Source organism: Symphalangus syndactylus, chromosome 10 (assembly GCF_028878055.3).
Source record: "Symphalangus syndactylus isolate Jambi chromosome 10, NHGRI_mSymSyn1-v2.1_pri, whole genome shotgun sequence".
Lineage (NCBI taxonomy): Eukaryota > Metazoa > Chordata > Mammalia > Primates > Hylobatidae > Symphalangus > Symphalangus syndactylus.
The window spans coordinates 88,282,317-88,307,996 of NC_072432.2; the positions used below are offsets into that span (position 1 = coordinate 88,282,317).

At 39.6% G+C, this 25,680-nt stretch overlaps 1 protein-coding gene across 5 annotated transcripts in view; it reads right to left on the bottom strand.

Annotated features, from left to right (window-relative positions):
* The window catches only part of SCN8A (sodium voltage-gated channel alpha subunit 8), a 236,825-nt gene that overhangs the window by 189,218 nt on the left and 21,927 nt on the right, over window positions 1-25,680 (bottom strand). The window lies entirely within an intron of this gene.

The following is a 25,680-nucleotide window of genomic DNA, read 5'->3' on the forward strand; positions in this document are numbered from 1 at the left end:
TAATTCTCTCCCACCTTGCCACCAAGCTGTGCACAAGCACATGATCAATGAATGAAGCTGGCTAAGTGACTCAGCACTGGGCTGGCTCTCCTGTGAGTCAGGCCCAGAATCCTAAGTGCTTGGAAGTATGATCTCTTTAAATAAGACTTTGAAACAAGGGTCTTTACCAGTGGAGATCATCACAAGACTTCAGGGATATTTTATTTTGTTTGATGAAGGCTTAGGATCATCACCTCTAGCATCTTAGGCATGAACCAGCTTGAGTAATTCTATCATCCATAATTTTCACAGATGTTGCTTTCTTGCTACACTGGAGGCTGCTTCAAGTAGTGGTCTCAAAGTCCAGAGCCAGTTGAAGTACGCAGAGACAAAAGCACAGACAGGACAGTTGACAAGTGGCTGGACCACAAGAATAAATCAACAACTTAGAATCACATCTGCATCTTTTCCTCTTTAATGCAGAAAAAGACCTCCAAGTAAGGTTTTCTCTTGTTCCTCTGAAGGATAACAACTATGCATACTGCTTGGGGGGCATATTGGTAAGCTGCCCCAACCTGACCCTGTCAATAGCCATTGGTTTTGACCACCTGCTCCCAGCAGGGAGGAAGCCAGCCTCTGAGCAATGACCCCTGTGACAGATGGCACAGACAGAAAAGGGCCAGCCAAAAATACGCCCTCCCACAGAGGGAGGGAGCCTGGGTGTTGAAAGGAAGAAGTCAAAGAAACAAAGCAATGAAATTCACCAAGTGTATCTAAACCTTGCCCTCGGGATACCAACAGTCTTTTGAATGGCAGATGAATCAAAACCCTTGATGATGGGACCTCAGGACCCTGGGCACAGCAAGCTGCCATTAGCAAGGCTTTGTAACAAATTATTTTAGAGAAAAGTGTGACAATGAGATGCAGTGAAGGACTCCCAGAGCCATTAAAGAGAACCTGAACATATAAGGCAGTATTAGAACAAACTCAAATTTCCAAAGATTGACAAGTCTTGAAACAAACAGTTCAGAGAACATTGATTGGAAATTGTCAGTCCTAGAATGGACTTGAATTGGCAGGAAAAAAAAAATCCATTAGTCCCTGCTTGGGTTTGATTACTTATACTAGGAGGGAGATGTAAAAGAAGCAAAAGTGCAATGAACTGGCATAAAAATGGTGAGGAGAGGAAGTGTCACTTGTCATGAGCCAGTGCCCAGCACTCTACAAGGGGCCTTTCCGGACAGACACCAGAATGCTGTGGAAGAAGCAGCATTTTTAAAATCATTTTACAATGAAAATGAAACAAAATGCCACAGCAACAACATTCACAATAGCCAAAGATGGAAGTAACCTAAAGTGTCCATTCACAGATGAATGGAAACAAAATGTGGTATATGCACACAATGGAATATTATTCAGCCTCAAAAAGGAAGGAAATCATGACACATGCTACAACATTAATCACCCTTGAAGACATGCTAACTAAAATACGCCGGTTGAAAAAAGACAAATACTGTGTAATTCTTCTTATATGAGATCCCTAGAGTGGTCGATCCATAGAGACAGCAAGTAGAATGGCGGTTGTCAGAGGCTTGGGAGCAGGGAATGGGGAGTTCATGTTTAATAGCTAGAATTTAACTTATGGAAGATAAAAACCTTCTGGAAATGGATGGTGCTGATGGTTACATAACAATGTGAATGTACTTAATGCCGCTAAGCCATACACTTAAAAAATGGTAAAAATGGTAAATTTTATATTATGTATATTTTACCACAATTTTTTAAAACGAAAAAATCATGGCACAGTGAAGTTAAGAAACTTGGCCAGGTCAAAACTAGGAAATGGAGAAGATAAAATTGAAGACAAGATTAAACCTTATAATTTCCCCGGCACTCCCTCCTCCACCATAGAATTGCACAGGCTTTGGGAGAGAAGACGGATGAAGACAGCCATCAGGAAGAGAACCTCAGTGCTCTGCATGGCCATCACCTGATCTGGCTGCCATGACTAATTCACACCTCTCCTCTCTCCTCCTCTCCCTCACAGTAGTCATCCCAGGTGTCACCACTCAAACCTCATCTCAGCTTCTCCTTCCCACCTCTTAGCCCTCTCCCAAGAGCATGCCACAGAGAATATCCTGCAAATTCCAAGCTTATCACAGTATCACTCAAAGATTCTAAAAAACTTCCATCCCCAGAAAGTCTCCCTGAATTGGAAGGAAACAGAACACCACCACATCAATTATGTACGTCCTCTAAACCATTCTCACTTGCAAAAAAAAAAAAAAAAAAAAAACACTATGCTGCAGAATTCACTTGCAAAACAAAAACAAAAAAGTATAAATTACCAGAGTTGCAAGGTACCTGAATTTCACCTAGCCCAGCGGTTCTATACCTGTGTGACTTTGTCCTTCAGGGAACATCTGGCAATGTCTGGAGACATTTTTGATGTCACAACTTGGGGGCTGAGGGAACTACTGGCAAGTAGTGGTAGAGGCCAGGGATGGTACTAAACATCTTAAAATGCACAGAACAGCCCCACAAGAAAGAATTAGTAGTTCAAAATGCCAATAATGCCAAATGCCGAGATTGAGACACTCTGATAGCTCTACCACTGACTGATGCTTGTACTTCCTTCACAAATTACCAGGAAAAAATAGCCTCTGCCATATCAATAGCTATGACAGACAGAGAACAGTGACCTCCTAGGCAGCCCATTTCATCTGCTAACAAAGAAATCTATTTCTCAAGTACTGTTAGAATTTGCCTCTACGAGCTTTCACCCATCAATTACTTACTCTACTGCTAGTTTTTGAGGCCAAACAGTAGTCAAATCCCTGTTCTGCATGGCAGTTCTTCAAAGTCAGAAGATAGCTACTGCATCTTCCATTATAAACACACCAGACAGACATTCAGAAACTTGTCTACACACGCTTCTATGTTTACCTAGGTTTAAGAGCCCTGGACTGAAATTCTCAAGACCAGGTAATCATGTCTACATCATGTTGCCCAGCTCATCATAAAAATATTATCCAGACTGGCATTTAATAATATATAACCAGTACTTACTAATATATAACTAGATTGAAAGCGAACATGAAACAGGTGGGTATCTGCCAACTTGCTATAATTCTTGAATAAGAAAGATATCTTTATTTCAGGGTAGAAGTACCAAATTGCTGGCCCACACAAACACCAGCCTGTTGACACCAATACTCAACTCTTCTTTCCACTTGAAACAGTCTATAAGTCACCTACAGCTGGGGCCAGCATGCAGTCACCACCACCCCTTTCCCCCCACCACTCCCAGATTGTGCGAATCTCTACAGAGTAAGAATCCTCTTCACCCTCCAAAAGGACAGTAACCCAAACTTTGGCACATCTCCATAAAGATTGCTAATTCTTGCCCTATCTGCTTAACCAGGCTACAAAACAGCCAAAAAACCTCTGACACTCTACATGGATTATATTATTAGTGACATCAGTGGCCTCAAAGATTTCTTCTGCAGAAGCCAGGGACCGTGTAAGCATTAAGTCTCAACCTTGAAGGGCCCGTCCACACAATCACAATGACTCACTTCTAAACAAAATTTGGAGGTCACTTGTCTATGATAAATGTAAAGTCGTCTTAAAAATTCACCAATTTGACCTTTACCAATTTGACCTTTACTGTCATTCCACCAGTCATTCATCTTCTAATGCCATTCTCATTCCTGCCTCTAATCCTCCACCTGGCATGCCCTTCTGTTTGCCAAACTAAACCTACAATGCCTTAAACGTCTGTGTCAGGATCTCCCTTGGACCTTCTATCAAGTCCTTTTTACCAACTCCATTCCATGATGATCTCTCCCAGTCTGTATACCAATTTCTCACTCACTGGCATAGATCCTGCTTTAGCATTAGTCTCCAAAGGCTTTATTTGGATGTTCTACACATTCAACAAGTATCAATGAATCAACAAATAGCTGATAAGCAACTATAATGTACTTTGCACTCTAGGAGATAGAAAATATGTATGTTCCCTAGTTACTGTCCTTGAAGTGCTGAGACTAACTCATTCAAAAATATTACTAAATACAAGAAAGCACGTGGCCGGGCGCGGTGGCTCACGCCTGTAATCCCAGCACTTTGGGAGGCCGAGGCGGGCGGATCACGAGGTCAGGAGATCGAGACCATCCTGGCTAACACAGTGAAACCCCGTCTCTACTAAAAATACAAAAAATTAGCCGGGCGAGGTGGCGGGCGCCTGTAGTCCCAGCTACTCGGAGAGGCTGAGGCAGGAGAATGGCGTGAACCCCGGGGGGCGGAGCCTGCAGTGAGCCGAGATCGCGCCACTGCACTCCAGCCCAGCCTGGGTGAAAGAGCGAGACTCCGTCTCAAAAAAAAAAAAAAAAAAGAAAGCACGTGATTACTAAATTATAGCTATAAATTATTAATACTAGACAATTCAGAAAAGAAGATCAAGGTCTCTCAGTGCTTATTTCTTGGAGTAAATGTCAGAAACAAAAGAAAAAAGAGGGCTGGGCACAATGGTTCATGCCTGTAATCCCAGCAATTTGGGAAGCCGAGGCGGGGTGGGATCACGAGGTCAGGAGATTGAGACCACCCTTGCCAACGCGGTGAAATCCCGTCTCTACTAAAAATACAAAAACTAGCTGGGTGTGGTGGTGCATGCCTGTAATTCCAGCTACTCAGGAGGCTGAGGCAGGGGAATCCCTTGAACCTGGGAGGCGGAGATTGCAGTGAGCCGAGATCGCGCCACTGTACTCCACCCTGGCAACAGAGCAAGACTCCGTCTCAAAGAGATACACTCATTCATTCCCTCAATATTTTCTGAGGCTTTTATGGTTAAGGCGTTATAACATATTTTACAATTGTATTGCACTTTAAGGCTGATATTTACTATCTCATTTCATGTTTAACAACAATATAAGATAGAACAAGTTGTAATCGTGAACCCTATTCTCTAAACAAGGAAACTGAGGATTTAGAAAGAGGAAGACATCTACCCAAAGTGTATATGTTAACGACAAAACCAACACTAGAATAAATCTCCTGACTCCTAGTCCTTAGTCTCTTAACTCTCCTCACAAGCTAATATTCCCCCACAGCACCTCATCTTCCCACTCCTTCAGCCACACATACATATAACTATGCTACTTCCCCCATTACTGCCTGTTAGAGGCAATAGTAAAAAGACAACTAAATGAAAACTTCTGAGTTTTTTTAAATATCTGCCCCAGATCCTTAAAAGAAAATCTGTCAATCACATGCTTTTGCTTATATGTTCATGAATGTGAAAACTGAAATCCATAATCCAAGCTAAAAAAATCTAAATAAATAAGTAAATCTAATTTACATATAATTAATAGAATATATAATTAATATCAATTAATAATTTAATATAAATAAATCTTTTTAAAAATCCAGAAAACAACTGGAGAGTGGAGGTGGGAGAGGGAAGAGAAAGAAAACACGGAGCAAAACGAGAGAATGTATTTTTGTCCTAAATACTAATGTTCATAAGGAAGAGAAACATACTCTATTTTGTTATAAATTTTCTATCTGTTTGATTAAAGCCCTGTAATCGTCAAAGACTAGCAAGTTCCCGGTGCATGGTAGATATTCAATAAATGTTTGCTTAATGAATGAATGAATGGTTTTTCATGATATATCATGAGCTCCTTGAGGACAAAGTCTTCATCTATAAATTTCTGTACCCATTTCAAAGTTGGCAGTCAATAATGCATTGAATTAAATAATTCAACTGGTGGGTACAGAGAGCTCTATGCAGGAAGGTCGTGTTGGGTATTCTGTGTTTTTGCTGATTCTGTATTTGTCTACCTGGCATCCATAGATCACAAGGCCAAACTAATGGCCAAAGTGTTTAAACCTCCCCTGAGAGCCAAAGTCTATTCTCTAAACCACCTCCTTTATCTAACTCTCACACATCAAGCCAACATTTCACCTGCCCTAAATCAACCGAGGACCAGGTACCAGACAACTAAGGACAGCCCTAAAGCCCACTGGAATTATTCAAATTGGCCAATTCTAACCTGTTTCCCCTGCCCTGCCTTGCCTTTCCCAAGGAAAACACAGTAAGAGCTCTGGACCGTGCTTTCCCCTCGCTGCTTCTGCCTCCTGACTGAAACTGGTGCTTCCCTCTGCGGCCCTGTGTGGTGCAGAATGCCCTCTTGTCTTGGGAAATGTAAGTAATAAACTTTTCTTTCAATGACATTGATCACTCTGTGTAGTCACTGAGTCACCTTTATAAATTACATCACTAGCCACAAATCAACTGGATACTACCACTACTAATGCCATCAGACACAAGGAACTAGAACCCAACCCAACTTAATCCTAAATGGTGGCTGACATCACTGCTTACAAACTCTCACCTTCCGTATTAGATAGCAAACTCCTTTAAAAACTTTTACCACTCAACAAATTCAATGCTACGTATACAGCAGTTACTTGACAAGCTGAATTTTACATAGACAAGTAGATAATTAGTTGACATTTTTTGGCCTGAATCTTAGCGATTGTTTAATTATTCCCTCTGTCCAAAAAAACAAAAGGGGGAAGGGGTGATTAAACTCTAATACTGCACAGTTTGACAACTTCCTATAAGGTTAAATATAAACTTAAAATATGACCCAGCAATCACACACCTAGTTATTTATCCAAGTTAACTGAAAACCAGGTTCACATAAAAACCTGTACACAAATATTTATAGCAGCTTTGTGTATAAGCATCCAAAACTGGAAGCAACAACATCTTTTGACAGGTGACTGAATAAAGAAACTGGTATATCCATCGAATGGACGATAAGTCAACAACAAAAAGCAACAAGCCATTGATTCTTGCAACAATATGAGTGAATCTTAAATACATTTTGCTAGATGAAAGACTACAAATTATATTATTCCATTCACGTGACATTTTGGAAAAGGCAAAACTATAGGGATGCAAAACAGATTACTAGTTATCAGGGTTTGCAGTGGAAGGTGTTTGACTACAAGGGGATGCACAGGGAAATTTTTAGGATAACGGAATTATTCTATGTGTTACTAGGGTGGAATATATGTTACTCTATGCATTTGTTAAAATCCGTAGAACTGTACCTTACAAAGAGTGAACTTTAAGGTATGTACGTTTTTTCAAGAGTCAACCAGGATGTCAGGGAATCCTAGGATAGGATGTAGACTGTGACAAACGAACCTAACATATTATAAATCTATGACATAAACTCATTGAAGGGGGTAGAGGAAAAATAAAGCTGACCTATATAACCTTAGAAAATAGTGTTTTGAACAAGAAATGGGGAAAGGATTCCCTATTTAATAAACAGTGCTGGGAAAACTGGCTAGCCATATGTAGAAAGCTGAAACTGGATCCCTTCCTTACACCTTATACAAAAATTAATTCAAGATGGATTAAAGACTTAAATGTTAGACCTAAAACCATAAAAACCATAGAAGAAAACCTAGGCAATAGCATTCAGGACAGAGGCATGGGCAAGGACTTCACGTCTAAAACACCAAAAGCAATGGCAACAAAAGCCAAAATTGACAAATGCAAATGGGATCTAATTAAACTAAAGAGCTTCTGCACAGCAAAAGAAACTACCATCAGAGTGAGCAGGCAACCTACAGAATGGGAGAAAATTTTTGCAATCTACTCATCTGACAAAGGGCTAATATCCAGAATCTACAATGAACTCAAACAAATTTATAAGAAAAAAACAAACAACCCCATCAACAAGTGGGTGAAGGATATGAACAGACACTTCTCAAAAGAAGACATTTATGCAGCCAAAAGACATGAAAAAATGCTCATCATCACTGGCCATCAGAGAAATGCAAATCAAAACCACAATGAGATACCATCTCACACCAGTTAGAATGGCAATCATTAAAAAGTCAGGAAACAACAGGTGCTGGAGAGGATGTGGAGAAATAGGAACACTTTTACACTGTTGGTGGGACTGTAAACTAGTTCAACCATTGTGGAAGTCAGTGTGGCAATTCCTCAGGGATCTTGAACTAGAAATACCATTTGACCCAGCAATCCCATTACTGGGTATATACCCAAAGGATTATAAATCATGCTGCTATAAAGACACATGCACACGTATGTTTATTGTGGCACTATTCACAATAGCAAAGACTTGGAACCAACCCAAATGTCCAACAATGATAGACTGGATTAAGTAAATGTGGCACATATACACCATGGAATACCATGCAGCCATAAAAAAGGATGAGTTCATGTCCTTTGTAGGGACATGGATGAAGCTGGAAACCATCATTCTCAGTAAACTATCGCAGGGACCAAAAACCAAACACCGCATGTTCTCACTGATAGCTGGGAATTGAACAATGAGAACTCATGGACACAGGAAGGGGAACATCACACACCGGGGCCTGTTGTGGGGTGGGGGGAGGAGGGAGGGATAGCATTAGGAGATATACCTAATGTTAAATGATGAGTTAATGGGTGCAGCACACCAACATGGCACATGTATACACATGTAACTAACCTGCACGTTGTGCACATGTACCCTAAAACTTAAAGTATAATAAAAAAAAGAAAATAGTGTTTTGACTGACAACTATAGGCTAATGACAAAATAATCTGTACATAAACATGGAACTCTAGTTGGTAAATCTGTAGCTCATAGGAGTATGAGTTAACAAATCTGAACGTGCTTTACGTGTGTAAGAGTTTGAACAAATAAGTAAACTCTCCATCTACCATGGTGGATGATGAGAGGCAGGTTTCTCATTGCCAGAGAGGGAAATGCAGATCAGCAAGGGGGAAAGGCTAGAATGAACTCTGCAGTACTGAGCTGGAGTCAAAGATACCAGTGCAAATCCACATTTAGCTTAGTATATAAACAGACTGATAGATACAGAAATAATTAGAAATATGTATATATACATGGGTTAGCATGCATACTTTTATTTCCTAGCTCTATTCACTGAGAGGGCCTACTAAGCAGCATGCAACCCAATGCTCAGAACTTGGTTTATCCAATAAAAAGAACTAGGGCTCTTTAGAAAAAGCTGATTCTAGAGCTGGGGCAAGGAAAATACAAGATGAACCTGGAACATCTTCTAGTTCTAAAAAGTAGGGAGGTGCTCAAGTAGCAAAAGGATGAGGGCATGTCAAAGTGACACAGAAGTTAACCTGGAAGAGGCCCTAGTAGCCAAAGCTAGAACAATTTCAGGAAGAAAATAAATAGCATGGTATTGTATTATAACCCAAGGTATAAAATAAATACAAGTCCACAGAGATACAAATTAATGACTCAATAAATAAACAAATAGGTAGAAGGGGCAAATCTTCCTTTGCAGAAGAATTCCAGATAATGTAAGTAGATAATACCCTCTGTAGGAGGTAAAGCTTAATCCTCACTCCTCCTCCACCAAGCGTGGGCTGGACTTGGTGACCCATTGCCAAAGAATGCAGTATAGAAAGAGAAAAAAAAAAAAGAGTAACTTTATAGTGAGAAACCTAGCAAACACTAACACAACCAAATGATCAAAATTAACATTATCTGTAATAAGTCATGTTAGTATCATATTCTTCCAATATGATATGATGAGGAAGGCACTTCACCTCTGTAGTAGTCTTCCCAAAAATCCATAACCCCAGTCTAATCATGAGAAAAACATCACACAAACCTAAATTGAGGGGTGTTCTACAAAATACCTCATCAGTATCCTCAAACTTATCAAGGTCATTAAAAAACAAGGGAAGTCCGAGAAACTGTCACACACCAGAAGAGACTAAGGAGACATAATGACAATGCAATGTAGTACTCTCGACTGAATCCTGGAACAGAAAAAGGACATCAGTGTGAAAAGTGGTAAAATCCAAATAAGGTGTGGAATTTAGTTAAAAGTAATGTACCAACACTGGTTTCTTAGTTCTGACAAATAAACCATGGCGATATATTAACATTATGGGAAACCAGGTGAGGCATATACAGGAATTCTCCGTATTCCCCTTGCAACTTTGCTGTAAACCTAAAATTATTCCAAAATAAAAAGTTGATTTTAAAAAATCTAATGCTGGTTTAAGGTCAAGTTAGTGAGAAAAATTAGCTGTTTATTAAAAATTTATTTGCAACATTTCTATGTGACAGAAGTATATGATCATGTTATTGGGTACCTCTTTCTACAGAGAACAAAGTGCACTTGACATACTGTCTTGTGAACTGAGTCCCCTGTAATGATACTTCTATTAACGAAGAGAAAGCTTCTATTAACGAAGAGAAAGCACATTCACTGTCAGATGCTTCCTTACCAGAGGCAGACAGAATCCTGAAAACACAGGCGTACACATTCTTTCTTTGATGTGGACTCCTTTCTTCCCTTCCAAATCTCCGGATGAGATAAACTGAGTCTCTCTGGCCATTCTGCCTACGTCGCAGAACTCAGGCCTCTGTTAGGATGTTCATTGTGTCTGGTCTGGACCCTAGACTGCCTGTAAGAGGCCTGTAACTGTGGCTGACACTCTGCCCCTTCCTTCTTACTCACTACTGCTCTGACACAGAATTAAAGAAATCTGTACTGCCCTAGTCTCTCCACATCCAGAGGAAGTTATTCCAAGAATCATCATCATATACATGAATAGATAATATACTAGCAATGTCCTAGTCTGTGGCCAAATAACTGCATAGGCTCTGCCTAAGACATCAGAACTAATGGGCAACATCTGATACCCATCCCACTATCTAAAAGTGATAGTGATGCACTTTGTATTTCTAAATGCAAATTAGCATGTTTTAGAGTGACGATTTAAAACTCTAAGAATTCATTGGCTATCCTGTGGGAAAGACGTACATTGACCACATAAACTCTGATCTCTAAATCAAATTCAGGAAATAGCATTCGAGAGGGAATTTCCAGACCCAAGTGACCTAAGTTTATAGTTGGCAAGAGCCACACTTGCTCAACTTGCTTTATATACTAAGCAGAGACAGACAAAAAATTTTATGAAGTTAAAAAGTAAACGATATAGCATCTAAGTAATACATTTCTTGACAGTCTTTCCTCTACTGCATTACTCTATAAAGCAGCTATCTGAGGAGAGACCAAGGATAAATACCTGAACATCTTCCAGGAAGCCAGCCCCACTCAAGCCATTATAAGAACCATCATATTTCTCCTTCATAGTCTGCTCCACAGTGGTTTCTGATCCTATGGAGCCCCACATTTTTTTGAGACAGGGTCTCACTCTGTCACCCAGGCTGGAATGCAGTGGTGTAACCATGGCTCACTACAGCCTCAACCTCCTGGGCTCAATCCATCCTCCCGCCTCAGCTTCCCGAGTAGCTGGGACCACAGGCGTGTGCTACCATACGTAATTTTTTTTTTTTCAATAGAGATGGTGTTTCACTATGTTGCCCAGACTGGTCTCGAACTCCTGAGCTCAAGCGATCCTCCTGCTTTGGCCCTCCAAAGTGCTGGGATTACAGGTGTGAATCACCACACATAGTTTTTTTGTGTGTTTTTTTAAGTCTGGCTGACATGGAACAAGTTCAGAAGGCAAAATTCAAAATAGAAATTCCAAGAATGTTTTATGCAATGATTGCTTCATTCTATTAAGTGCACAGCCTTCCAAGACAGCTGTTTTTCTTTCTTTTATATTTTCTACAGCATTGCATTTCTTTACAAACTAATACGTGCTCATCCCAATTTCTCAAATATAGTTATATAAAGAAAAAATTAAAGCAAGATGACTATTTGAAGAGCTACCAAAACCTGTTTTATTACTTAAAAATCTATCCAAGTAGAGTCCTCCCATATAAAGAACATATCATTCACTTTAAAATAGTCTTTTTCAGATTAATTTTAAAGCTAATTTTATTCATGATTTATTGAAATTAATTGAAGTAGAAACCAATACAATCGTACCCAAGTAAACATGAAAAACTTTAAGCATCCACTGATCTGATTTTTGGTCACTAGTATATAACGTTAAAATGATTGTTATTGGGGTGGAGCCAAGATGGCCGAATAGGAACAGCTCCGGTCTCCAGCTCCCAGCCCCAGCGACACAGAAGACGGGTGATTTCTGCATTTCTGCTTGAGGTACCGGTTTCATCTCACTAGGGAGTGCCTAACAGTGGGTTCAGGACAGTCGGTGAAGCGCACTGTGCGCGAGCCGAAGCAGGGCGAGGCATTGCCTCACTCGGGAAGCGCAAGGGGTCAGGGAGTTCCCTTTCCTAGTCAAAGAAAGGGGAAACAGACGGCACCTGGAATATCGGGTCAGTCCCGTCCTAATACTGCGCTTTTCCAACGGGCCTGGAAAACGGCACACTAGGAGATTGTGTCCCGCACCTGGCTCGGAGGGTCCTATGCCCACAGAGTCTTGCTGATTGCTAGCACAGCAGTCTGAGATCAAGCTGCAAGGCGGCAACGAGGCTGGGGGAGGGGCGCCCGCCATTGCCCAGGCTTGCTTAGGTAAACAAAGCAGCCAGGAAGCTCGAACTGGGTGGAGCCCACCACAGCTCAAGGAGGCCTGCCTGCCTCTGTAGGCTCCACCTCTGGGGGCAGGGCACAGACAACCAAAAACTCAGCGAGAACCTCCACAGCCTTAAATGTCCCTGTCTGACTGACAGCTTTGAAGAGAGTAGTGGTTCTCCCAGCACGCAGCTGGAGATCTGAGAACGGACAGACTGCCTCCTAAAGTGGGTCCCTCACCCCTGAGCAGCCTAACTGGGAGGCACCCCCCCAGTAGGGACAGACTGACACCTCATTCAACCGGGTACTCCTCTGAGACAAAACTTTCAGAGGAACTATCAGACAGCTGAATTTGTGGTCTCACGAAAATCCACTGTTCTGCAGCCACCGGTGCTGACACCCAGCCAAACAGGGTCTGGAGTGGACCTCTAGTAAACTCCAACAGACCTGCAGCTGAGGGTCTTGTTTGGTAGAAGGAAAATTAACAAACAGAAAGGACATCCACACCAAAAACCCATCTGTACATCACCATCATCGAAGACAAAAAGTAGACAAAACCACAAAGATGGGGAAAAAACAGACCAAAAAAACTGGAAACTCTAAAAAACAGAGCACCTCTCCTCCTCCAAAGGAACGCAGTTCCTCACCAGCAACGGAACAAAGCTGGATGGAGGATGACTTTGATGAGTTGAGAGAAGAAGGCTTCAGACGATCAAACTACTCTGAGCTACGAGAGGAAATTCAAAACAATAGCAAAGAAGTTAAAAACTTTGAAAAAAAATTAGAAGAATGGATAACTAGAATAACCAATGGAGAGAAGGGCTTCAAGGAGATGATGGAGCTGAAAGCCAAGTTTCGAGAACTACGCGAAGAATGCAGAAGCCTCAGTAGCAGATGTGATCAACTGGAAGAAAGGTTATCGCTGATAGAAGATGAAATGAATGAAATGAAGAGAGAAGGGAAGTTTAGAGAAAAAAGAATAAAAAGAAATGAACAAAGCCTCCAAGAAATTTGGGACTATGTGAAAAGACCAAACCTACGTCTGATTGGTGTACCTGAAAATGATGGGGAGAATGGAACCAAGTTGGAAAACACTCTGCAAGATATTATCCAGGAGAACTTCCCCAATCTAGCAAGGCAGGCCAGCATTCAGATTCAGGAAATACAGAGAACGCCACAAAGATACTCCTCGAGAAGGGCAACTCCAAGACACATAATTGTCAGATTCACCAAAGTTGAAATGAAGGAAAAAATGTTAAGGGCAGCCAGAGAGAAAGGTTGGGTTACCCACAAAGGGAAGCCCATCAGACTAACAGCTGATCTCTCAGCAGAAACTCTACAAGCCAGAAGAGAGTGGGGGCCGATATCAACATTCTTAAAGAAAAGAATTTTCAGCCCAGAATTTCCTATCCCGCCAAACTAAGCTTCATAAGTGAAGGAGAAATAAAATACTTTACAGACAAGCAAACGCTGAGTGATTTTGTCACCACCAGGCCTGCCCTAAAAGAGCTCCTGAAGGAAGCACTAAACATGGAAAGGAACAACCGGTACCAGCCCCTGCAAAAACATGCCAAATTGTAAAGACCATCGAGGCTAGGAAGAAACTATAGCAACTAACGAGCAAAATAACCAACTAACATCATAATGACAGGATCAGATTCACACATAACAATATTCACGTTAAATGTCAATGGGCTAAATGCTCCAATCAAAAGACACAGACTGGCAAACTGGATAAGGAGTCAGGACCCATCAGTGTGCTGTATTCAGGAAACCCATCTCACGTGCAGAGACACACATAGACTCAAAATAAAGGGATGGAGGAAGATCTATCAAGCAACTGGAAAACAAAAAAAGGCAGGGGTTGCAATCCTAGTCTCTGATAAAATAGACTTTAAACCAACAAAGATCAAAAGAGACAAAGAAGGCCATTACATAATGGTAAAGGGATCAATTCAACAAGAAGAGCTAACTATCCTAAATATATATGCACCCAACACAGGAGCACCCAGATTCATAAAGCAAGTCCTCAGTGACCTACAAAGGGACTTAAACTCCCACACAATAATAATGGGAGATTTTAACACCCCACTGTCAGCATTAGACAGATCAACGAGACAGAGAGTTAACAAGGATATCCAGGAATTGAACTCAGCTCTACATAAAGTGGACCTAATAGACATCTACAGAACTCTCCACCCCAAATCAACAGAATATACATTTTTTTCAGCACCACACCGCACCTATTCCAAAATTGACCACATAGTTGGAAGTAAAGCTCTTCTCAGCAAATGTAAAAGAACAGAGATTATAACAAACTGTCTCTCAGACCACAGTGCAATCAAACTAGAACTCAGGATTAAGAAACTCAGTCAAAACCGCTCAACTACATGGAAACTGAACAACCTGCTCCTGAATGACTATTGGGTACATAATGAAATGAAGGCAGAAATAAAGATGTTCTTTGAAACCAACGAGAACAAAGACACAACATACCAGAATCTCTGGGACACGTTCAAAGCAGTGTGTAGAGGGAAATTTATAGCACTAAATGCGCACAAGAGAAAGCAGGAAAGATCCAAAATTGACACCCTAACATCACAATTAAAAGAACTAGAAAAGCAAGAGCAAACACATTCAAAAGCTAGCAGAAGGCTAGAAATAACTAAAATCAGAGCAGAACTGAAGGAAATAGAGACACAAAAAACCCTTCAAAAAATTAATGAATCCAGGAGCTGGTTTTTTGAAAAGATCAACAAAATTGATGGACCGCTAGCAAGACTAATAAAGAAGAAAAGAGAGAAGAATCAAATAGATGCAATAAAAAACGAAAAAGGGGATATCACCACCGATCCCACAGAAATACAATCTACCATCAGAGAATACTACAAACACCTCTATGCAAATAAACTAGAAAATCTAGAAGAAATGGATAAATTCCTTGACAAATACACCCTCCCAAGACTAAACCAGGAAGAAGTTGAATCTCTGAATAGACCAATAACAGGTTCTGAAATTGTGGCAATAATCAATAGCTTACCAACCAAAAAGAGTCCAGGACCTGATGGATTCACAGCTGAATTCTACCAGAGGTACAAGGAGGAACTGGTACCATTCCTTCTGAAACTATTCCAATCGATAGAAAAAGAGGGAATCCTCCCTAACACGTTTTACGAAGCCAGCATCGTCCTGATACCAAAACCTGGCAGAGACTTAACCAAAAAAGAGAATTTCAGACCAATATCCTTGATGAACATTGATGCAAAAATCCTCAATAAAATACTGGCAAACCGAATCCAGCAGCACATCAAAAAGCTTATCCACCATGATCAAGTGGGCTTCATCCCTGGGATGCAAGGCTGGTTCAACATATGCAAATCAATAAATGTAATCCAGCATATAAACAGAACCAAAGACAAAAACCACATGATTATCTCAATAGATGCAGAAAAGGCCTTTGACAAAATTCAACAACCCTTCATGCTAAAAACTCTCAATAAATTAGGTATTGATGGGACGTATCTCAAAATAATAAGAGCTATCTACGACAAACCCACAGCCAATATCATACTGAATGGGCAAAAACTGGAAGCATTCCCTCTGAAAACTGGCACAAGACAGGGATGCCCTCTCTCACCACTCCTATTCAACATAGTGCTGGAAGTTCTGGCCAGAGCAATCAGGCAGGAGAAGGAAATAAAGGGTATTCAATTAGGAAAAGAGGAAGTCAAATTGTCCCTGTTTGCAGATGACATGATTGTATATCTAGAAAACCCCATTGTCTCAGCCCAAAATCTCCTTAAGCTGATTAGCAACTTCAGCAAAGTCTCAGGATACAAAATTAATGTACAAAAATCACAAGCATTCTTGTACACCAATAACAGACAAACAGAGAGCCAAATCATGAGTGAACTCCCATTCACAATTGCTTCAAAGAGAATAAAATACCTAGGAATCCAACTTACAAGGGATGTGAAGGACCTCTTCAAGGGGAACTACAAACCACTGCTCAATGAAATAAAAGAGGATACAAACAAATGGAAGAACATTCCATGCTCATGGGTTGGAAGAATCAATATCGTGAAAATGGCCATACTGCCCAAGGTAATTTATAGATTCAATGCCATCCCCATCAAGCTACCAATGACTTTCTTCACAGAATTGGAAAAAACTACTTTAAAGTTCATATGGAACCAAAAAAGAGCCCGCATCGCCAAGTCAATCCTAAGCCAAAAGAACAAAGCTGGAGGCATCACGCTACCTGACTTTAAACTATACTACAAGGCTACAGTAACCAAAACAGCATGGTACTGGTACCACAACAGAGACATAGATCAATGGAACAGAACAGAGCCCTCAGAAATGATGCCGCGTAGCTACAACTATCTGATCTTTGACAAACCTGACAAAAACAAGAAATGGGGAAAGGATTCCCTATTTAATAAATGGTGCTGGGAAAACTGGCTAGCCATATGTAGAAAGCTGCAACTGGATCCCTTCCTTACACCTTATACAAAAATTAATTCAAGATGGATTAAAGATTTATATGTTAGACCTAAAACCATTAAAATCCTACAAGAAAACCTAGGCAATACCATTCAGGTCATAGGCGTGGGCAAGGACTTCATGTCTAAAACACCAAAAGCAATGGCAACAAAAGCCAAAATCGACAAATGGGATCTCATTAAACTAAAGAGCTTCTGCACAGCAAAAGAAACTATCATCAGAGTGAACAGGCAACCTACAGAATGGGAGAAAATTTTTGCAACCTACTCATCTGACAAAGGGCTAATATCCAGAATCTACAATGAACTCAAACAAATTTACAAGAAAAAAACAAACAACCCCATCAAAAAGTGGGCAGAGGACATGAACAGACACTTCTCAAAAGAAGACATTTATGCAGCCAAAAAACACATGAAGAAATGCTCCTCATCACTGGCCATCAGAGAAATGCAAATCAAAACCACAGTGAGATACCATCTCACACCAGTTAGAATGGCCATCATTAAAAAATCAGGAAACAACAGGTGCTGGAGAGGATGTGGAGAAATAGGAACACTTTTACACTGTTGGTGGGACTGTAAACTAGTTCAACCATTGTGGAAGACAGTGTGGCGATTCCTCAGGGATCTAGAACTAGAAATACCATTTGACCCAGCCATCCCATTACTGGGTATATACCCAAAGGACTATAAATCATGCTGCTATAAAGACACATGCACACGTATGTTTATTGCAGCACTATTCACAATAGCAAAGAGTTGGAACCAACCCAAATGTCCAACAACGATAGACTGGATTAAGAAAATGTGGCACATATACACCATGGAATACTATGCAGCCATAAAAAATGATGAGTTCGTGTCCTTTGTAGGGACATGGATGAAACTGGAAAACATCATTCTCAGTAAACTATCGCAAGGACAAAAAACCAAACACCGCATGTTCTCACTCATAGGTGGGAATTGAACAATGAGAACTCATGGACACAGGAAGGGGAACATCACACTCCGGGGACTGTTGTGGGGTGGGGGGAGGGGGGAGGGACAGCATTAGGAGATACACCTAATGCTAAATGACGAGTTAATGGGTGCAGGAAATCAACATGGCACATGGATACATATGTAACAAAACTGCACATTGTGCACATGTACCCTAAAACCCTAAAGTATAATAAAAAAAAAAAAAAATTAAAAAAAAAAAAAAAAGATTATTAAGAAAATGCTCCATTGTATTGAAAAACCTGCATCTCAGATTTTCCAAGAAAGCTTTGATTTAAAATAATCACCACAATCCATCAAAAAAACCATAAATGACAACTCTTAGGTCTCCATAATATTAAATACTTCTCTAAGACTGCTTCTTGCACAAAATTTTTTCACACTGAATGTCTTGATCTAGGGACCAGGAAAAAAATGATTATCACTTTTGCAGGTCTTCTATTCCACCATCAGTACATCAGTACAGTAAATAACAACTTCCACCTGCCCTCTCTACTAATACAGACATGCTTGTGTAGGTGAGAACACGTGATAGACAAAATGTTCTTAGAAGAAAAGCTTTAATCCGACCAACATTTGAGGACTGGGAACTGACTGTCCAATCAATTGGTCATCTAAATCCTCTTGACTGTTATATCTTTCCCTTTTGTTTGTTTACTATTTAGTCACTTTACGATACTCTTTTCACAGCTTGTTGACACATCTCTTACTAGAATTAGAAGCGTAAGGAAAGAAGGAAAATGTCAGTTAATCCTTTTTATTTTTTTCCACATAATTTTGGTAAAAGACTTGGTAAAACCTGAGTTAAATGTTAACCTGAGTTTGAATGAAGATTTAAGATTATATAAAGGCTTCTATTACCTATTCTAATATTCCTTACCATATCAAGGCTTAAAAGTTGATGGATTATTTGTAGTTATATGAAATAAGTTAACAATATGCTATTAATAGTTTTAAATGTACTCACATCATTAGCCCAGCAATTCTAATCCCAGGTATTTATTCTATACAGCCTCGCATATGCAAAATATGTATACAAGGATATTGAATGCAACTTTCCCATAATAAGGAGTTTGAAATTAATGGAATAAATATTTCTTTATTTACTGAATATTCATTAATGAAATAAATGCCCATCAATAAAGGACTTATTAAATAAATGATAGTATATCCGTTTAATAGCATTCTGCATAGCTGCTAAAAAGAACAAGGCCTTCTATGGACACTGACATGGAAAGGTCTCCAGGACATATTAAGAGAAAAAGTAAGGTATATAACAGTGTGTACAGTACACTGCCATTTTTGTTAATATATGCACACTTATCCATATTCTAGTTTGGTAATAAGTACAAAGTCTCTGTAAAGACACGAGAAACTGGGAAGTGGTTGCCTCCAGGGAAAGGAACTGTGTGGCTAGGTGGTAGGTAACTGAGGGAGACTTACCTCTCTTACTTTGTTCACTTTATAGCTTTCCAATCTGGTGCTAAGTGCAGATATTATATATTTAAAAAAAACTTTTTACTTAAATTTAAAAATTAAAAAGGAGGAGGAGAGGGCATCCTGCACCAAAAATACTGGAGTCGTTCCTCAGGGTGTCTCCTCCCAGGACCTCGAGGCCTGTCAATCTAGTCACTTGATCTCTCAAGGTTGAGAACCTGCCTCAAAGCCACCACCTTTCTCACGCCTGCCAGCCTTGTTCCTCTCTCAAATAACCAAAGTTTCTCACTCCAGATAAGATGAAATAAGTCCACTCTACCCTGTATCTCCCACTGTATTCAACTAAAATCCTTGGACAGAGCTGCTCCATCCATTACTTAATGACTCTGAAAAATAACTGATAGCAGATAGTTTAGGAAAAGAAACCTACAATTCAAAGTATCACAAAACCAGCAGAGTTTTGCCTTTTTTTCTTTCTCTCTCTCTCTCTCTCTCTCTGTGTGTGTGTGTGTGTGTGTGTGTGTGTGTGTGTGTGTGTGTGTGTGTGTGTTGTTCTGGTATCTCTTGGCCTGGACTCAAAAAAGGCAGCCAAATCCAGAACTGTGCCCCAAGCACAGACAGAAAAAGCTGCAGAAGACCTCCATTTCTGGTCCGAGAAACAGAAAAGGAAGCCCCTAGACACGAAAGGGAGGGGAGAAAATCTGAATTGTGTGTGTGTTTCCTGCTCTCTCCTGCCCTACCTCACGGTAGTTAAGCAGCAGTGGCAGCCAATAGCAAAAGGTTTTCCCTGACCAGGGAAGCTGGGATCCCAAGAGCACAGGAAAGCCTCCCTTGCTTTTTGACTCTCTGTATCTTGCCATTTCGTTCTCAAGGGAGATGTGGTCATAGGAAGTAAAAGGCAGAACAGAGAAACTAAAAGTCCAAGACTTGCAATCCAGTTAGATTCAGGTTGCAAATTCCTTCCTGCCTTCCGGGGCTCATCTCCAAGCTGTGCATGCACGTATCTGGCCCTAAACAGCACACCAAAGGTTTTGACAACTAATCTCTAGAGTATACTGCTGCCCAGATCTGAAACTGGCCACTGGCTGGAATAAACAGAAATAGAATGGCAAATACTTTGAAAACTAAACTGATTTTGGACCCCAGCCCACAGAAGGCAGGAAGGAATTTGCAACCTGAATCTAACTGGATTGCCTGCTAAAACAAATAAGCAAGAAACATTCTCTATATGATTTAAACAAGACCCAAAGTCTTCTAACAATTTGAAAATGTTCAGGATACAAATTCAAACTAACATACAAAAAAACTTGAAAATCTCAACATCTCACAAGGAAAAAGACAATCAACAGATATCAATGCAAGATGTTAGAATTGGCAAAGGCTTTAATGCAGCTATTCTAAGTATGCTCGAAGAAGGAAAGGCAAACAGTCTTGAAATAAATGGAAAAATAAAAAGTCTCAATGAAGAAACAGAAGACTTTTTTAAAAAAGAACCAAATGGAAAATTTAAAATTAGAAAATACAATAACAGAAATTTTAAAATTCATTGGATGGGCTCAATAGTATAATAGAGATGACAGAATAGTTGATGAACCTGAAAATACACAAACAGAAATTATCCAAGCTGAACAAGAGAGAGAGAAAAGAAGGAAAAAAACCACAGAATCTCAATGACCCATGGGACAACACCAAAAGACTTAACATTTGTATCAGAGGCCCAACAGGTAAGGAGAAAGTATAGTGCACAAAAAGTATTTGAAAAAACAATGGCTAAAACTTCCCAAATTTAAGAAGACATAAACTTACAGATTTAAGAAACTCAGTGATAACCAAACAGGATAAACTCAAAGAAATCCCTGTGCAAAAACATCACGATCAAACCAGTGAAAACTAAAACAAAAAATCTTGAAAGCAGTAAGAGAAAAAGGATACATTACACATAGGGAAATAATAATTTGAATGACTGAAATTTCCCATCAGAAATCATAACAAAAGACAGCAAAGCTTTTTTTTTTTTTTTCTCTGTCGCCCAGGCTGGAGTGCAGTGGCATGATTACGGCTCACTGCAGCCTCAACTTCCCAGGCTCAAGTGATCCTTCCACCTCAGCCTCCCGAGTAGCTGGGACTACAGGTATGCACCACCATGCCTGGCTAATTTTTTATTATTTGTAGAGATGGGGGTCTCCCTATGTTGCCCAGCCTGTCTCAAACTCCTGGGCTCAGGCAATCCTCCCATGTCAGCCTCCCAAAGTGCAGAGATTACAAGCAGGAACCACCATGCCCAACCCAGTGAAACACTTTTCTTTTGTTTGTTTGGAGACAGTTTCACTCTGTCGCCCAGGCTGGGGTGCAGTGGTGCAATCTCTGCTCACTGTACCTCTGCCTCCCAGGTTCAAATGATTCTCCTGCCTCAACCTCCTGAGTAGCTGGGACTACAGGTGCCCACCACCATGTCTGGCTAATTTTTTTTTGTATTTTTAGTAGAGACAGGTTTCACCATGTTAGCCAGGCTGGTCTTGAACTCCTGACCTCAAGTGATCCGTGAGCCAGGCATGAGCCACCGCACCTGGCCTAGCCCAGTGAAACACTTTTAAGTGCTGGGGGAAAATGAAAAGAAACAAATGTCAACCAAGAATTGTATATCTAGTGAAAATATTTTTAAAAGATGATGATGAAATACAGAAATTCTCATATAAAGAAAACCAAAATAATTCATCACTAGCAGACTACTCTAAAAGAAATGCTAAAGGAAATTCTTTAGATGGAGGGAAAATAATATTACAGGGAAATTTAGAACTTCAGGAAACAAGGAAGAGCAATAGAAGTGGTAAATACCAAGGTAAATGTAATACCCATTTTATTCCTTTTTGGGTCTTTAAAATATAAATGACAAGGCCAACTGTGGTGGCTCACGCCTGTAGTCTCACCATTTTGGGAGGCCAAGATGAGAGGACTGCTGGAGTCCAGGAGTTTAAGACCAGCCTGGGCAACAGTCAGACCCTCATCTCTGCAAAAAAAAAATTTTTTCTTTAAATTAGCCAGGCATGACGGATGACATGCACCTATAGTCCTATCTACCCAGGAGGCTGAGGTGACAGGATCACTTAAGCCCAGAAGTTTGAGGCTGCAGTGAGCTACGATTGCACCACTGCACTCCAGCCTGGGTGACAGAGTAAGACCTTGTCTCCACAAAAAATAATTTTTAAAAATAATAATAAAATATAAATGATGGTTGAAAAGCACAAATTATAACATTATTGATGGGGTTTTCATGTATGTAGATGCAATATGTATGAAAATTACAACATAAAAGGGAGACAGTAAAGAGATCTACATGGTACTAACATTTTTTGTTTGTTTGTTTTTGTTTGAGACAGGGTTTTACCCTGCTGCCCTGGCTGGAAGACAATGGTGTGATCACAGCTCACTGCAGCCTCAAACTCCCAGGCTCAAGCAATCTTTCACCTCAGCCTCCAGAGAAGCTATGACCACAGGCATGAGCCACCACGCCCACTAATTTTTGTATTTTTTGTAGGGATAGGGTTTTACCATGTTGCTCAGGCTAGTCTCAAATTCCTGGGCTCAAGCGATCTGCCCACCTTGGCCTCCCAAGTGTTTGGATTATAGGTGTGCACCACTGCACCTGGTGGTACTAACATTTCTATATTCCACTTAAAGTGGTAATATATTAATTCTAAGTAGACTGAACACTTAAGTATGTATATTGTAATTCCTAGTGCTACACTAAAATAACTATATAATGAAAACAGTAAAAAAAAAGAATATTAAAAATAATCCAAAAGAAGAAAAAGGAAATAGAAAACAAATAAAATGACCGACCATCCAAACATATTAATAACTACATTAAATGAAAGTGGTCTAGCCGGGCGTGGTGGCTCAAGCCTGTAATCCCAGCACTTTGGGAGGCCGAGGCGGGCGGATCATGAGGTCAGGAGATCGAGACCATCCTGGCTAACACGGTGAAACCCTGTCTCTACTAAAAATACAAAAAATTAGCCGGGCGTGTTGGCGGGCGCCTGTAGTCCCAGCTCCTCCGGAGGCTGAGGCAGGAGAATGGCCTGAACCCGGGAGGTGGAGCTTGCAGTGAGCCGAGATCGCACCACTGCACTCCAGCCTGGGTGACACAGCAAGACTCCGTCTCAAAAAAAAAAAAAAAAAAAAAAAAAGAAAGTGGTCTAAACATACCAACTAAAAGAGATTGTCATTGGCAGTTACTAATCAATGGGCATAAACTTTCAGTTAAGTAAGATGAATAAATTCTGGAGATCTCCTGTACAACATTGAACATATAGTTAACAATACCGTATTGTACACTTAAAATTTGTTAAGAGGGTACATCTCATGTAAAATGTTCTTACCACAATATAATTTTTTCAAAAAGGAATAAGAAGAAGAGAGGTTGTCAGAATGGATTTAAAAAAAAAAAAAAAGAACATACAATATGCTATCTACCAGAAACCCACATTAAATACGATATATGTAAGTTAAAAATAGAATGTTAAATGCAATATGGTATCCTGGACCGGATCCTGGATCAGAAAAAAGGACATTAGTAGAAAATTTGGTGAAATCCAAATGAAGTCTGTAGCTTACCTAATAAAGTATTATACCAATGTAAATGTCTTAGTTTTAACAAATGTATCACTGTTATATAAGATGCTAACATTAGGGGAAGCTGGGTGAAGAAAATACAAGAACTCTCTTTACTATTTTTGCAACCCTTCTATAAATCTGAAATTATTTCAAGGGAAAAATGTCTTTTAAGTAAAAAGTGGAAAATAAATGCCATGAAAATATGAACCGACAGAAAGGGATGATTATATTAATATCAGATAAAGTAGACTTCAAAGCAAGGAAAATTACCAGGGATAGAGACACTAAATAATGATTTTAAAAAGTCAATTCACTAAAAGACATAACAATCCAAAATGTGTATGTAACTAACTAAAGAACCTTCAAATATACAAAATAAAAACTAACAAAACTAAGGATAAAATGGACAAATCCACAAGTATAGTCAATCTTCCTTTCTTAGTAATCAATAAAACAAGTCAGAAAATAATCAGGGATACAGAGAAACTAAACACCACCATCAACCAACTTGAATAGATACCAATATTCATAGAACATTCCACCTAACAACAGAATATACATTATCTTCAAGTACACATGGACAGTCACCAAGCTAGATCATATCTTGGTCATAAAACAAACCCTAACAAATTGTAAAATATTGAAATAATACAAAGTATATTCTCTAATCATAATGGAATAAACTAGAAATCAATAAAACAAAGACACTGACAAATCTCCCAACACTCCAAACAACATACTTCTAAATAATCCACAGGTCAAAGAGAAAGTCTCAGGGGAAACAAAAATCGACATTTCAAAATTTGTAAAATGCAGTGACAACAGTACCTAGAGGGAAATTTATAGCATTAGGAGATTACATTAGAAAAGAAGAAAGGTCTCAAATCAACAATCCAAGTTTCCACCTTAGAAAAACAGAAAAGGAACAGTAAATTAAAGAAAGCAGAAGAAAGAAAATAAAGAACAGAAATCAACTACATTGAAAACAGAAAAATAGAGGAAAATTAATACAGGAAAAGCTGGTTCTTTGAAAAGATGAATAACATTAATAAGCCTCTAGCCAAAGGGAAAAAAAAGAATGAATATGCAAATTATCAATATCAGGAGTAAAAGAAAGTATATCACCATAGACCTCATAGATGTTAAAAGAATAAGGAAATACTACAGACAAATCTATACACACAAATTTGACAACAAAAATTAAATGGACCAATTCCTTGAAAGCCACAAAGTACCAAAACTCACCCCAAAAGAAATGACAACCTGAATTGTTCTATATCTATTAGAGAAATCTAACCTATAGTTTAAAACCTTCACACAAAGAAAATCCTAGGCTCAGATGGTTTCCCTGGAGAATTCTACAAAATCTTTTTCCGAAAATATTTTTTTAATGTTAAAGGGAACATATCCCAACTTATTTTATAAGGTCAGTATTATCCTGATACCAAAACTAAACAAAGACAGGACAAGGAAAAAACAAAACCACAGACCAATATCCTAGTGAACATAGATAATGCAAAACTTCTCAACAAAAGATTAGCAAATCGGCTGGGCATGGTGGCTCACACTTATAATCCCAGCACTTTGGGAGGCGGGGCAGTTGGATCACGGGATGTCAGGAGTTCAAGACCAGTCTGGCCAATATGGTGAAACCCCATCTCTACTAAAA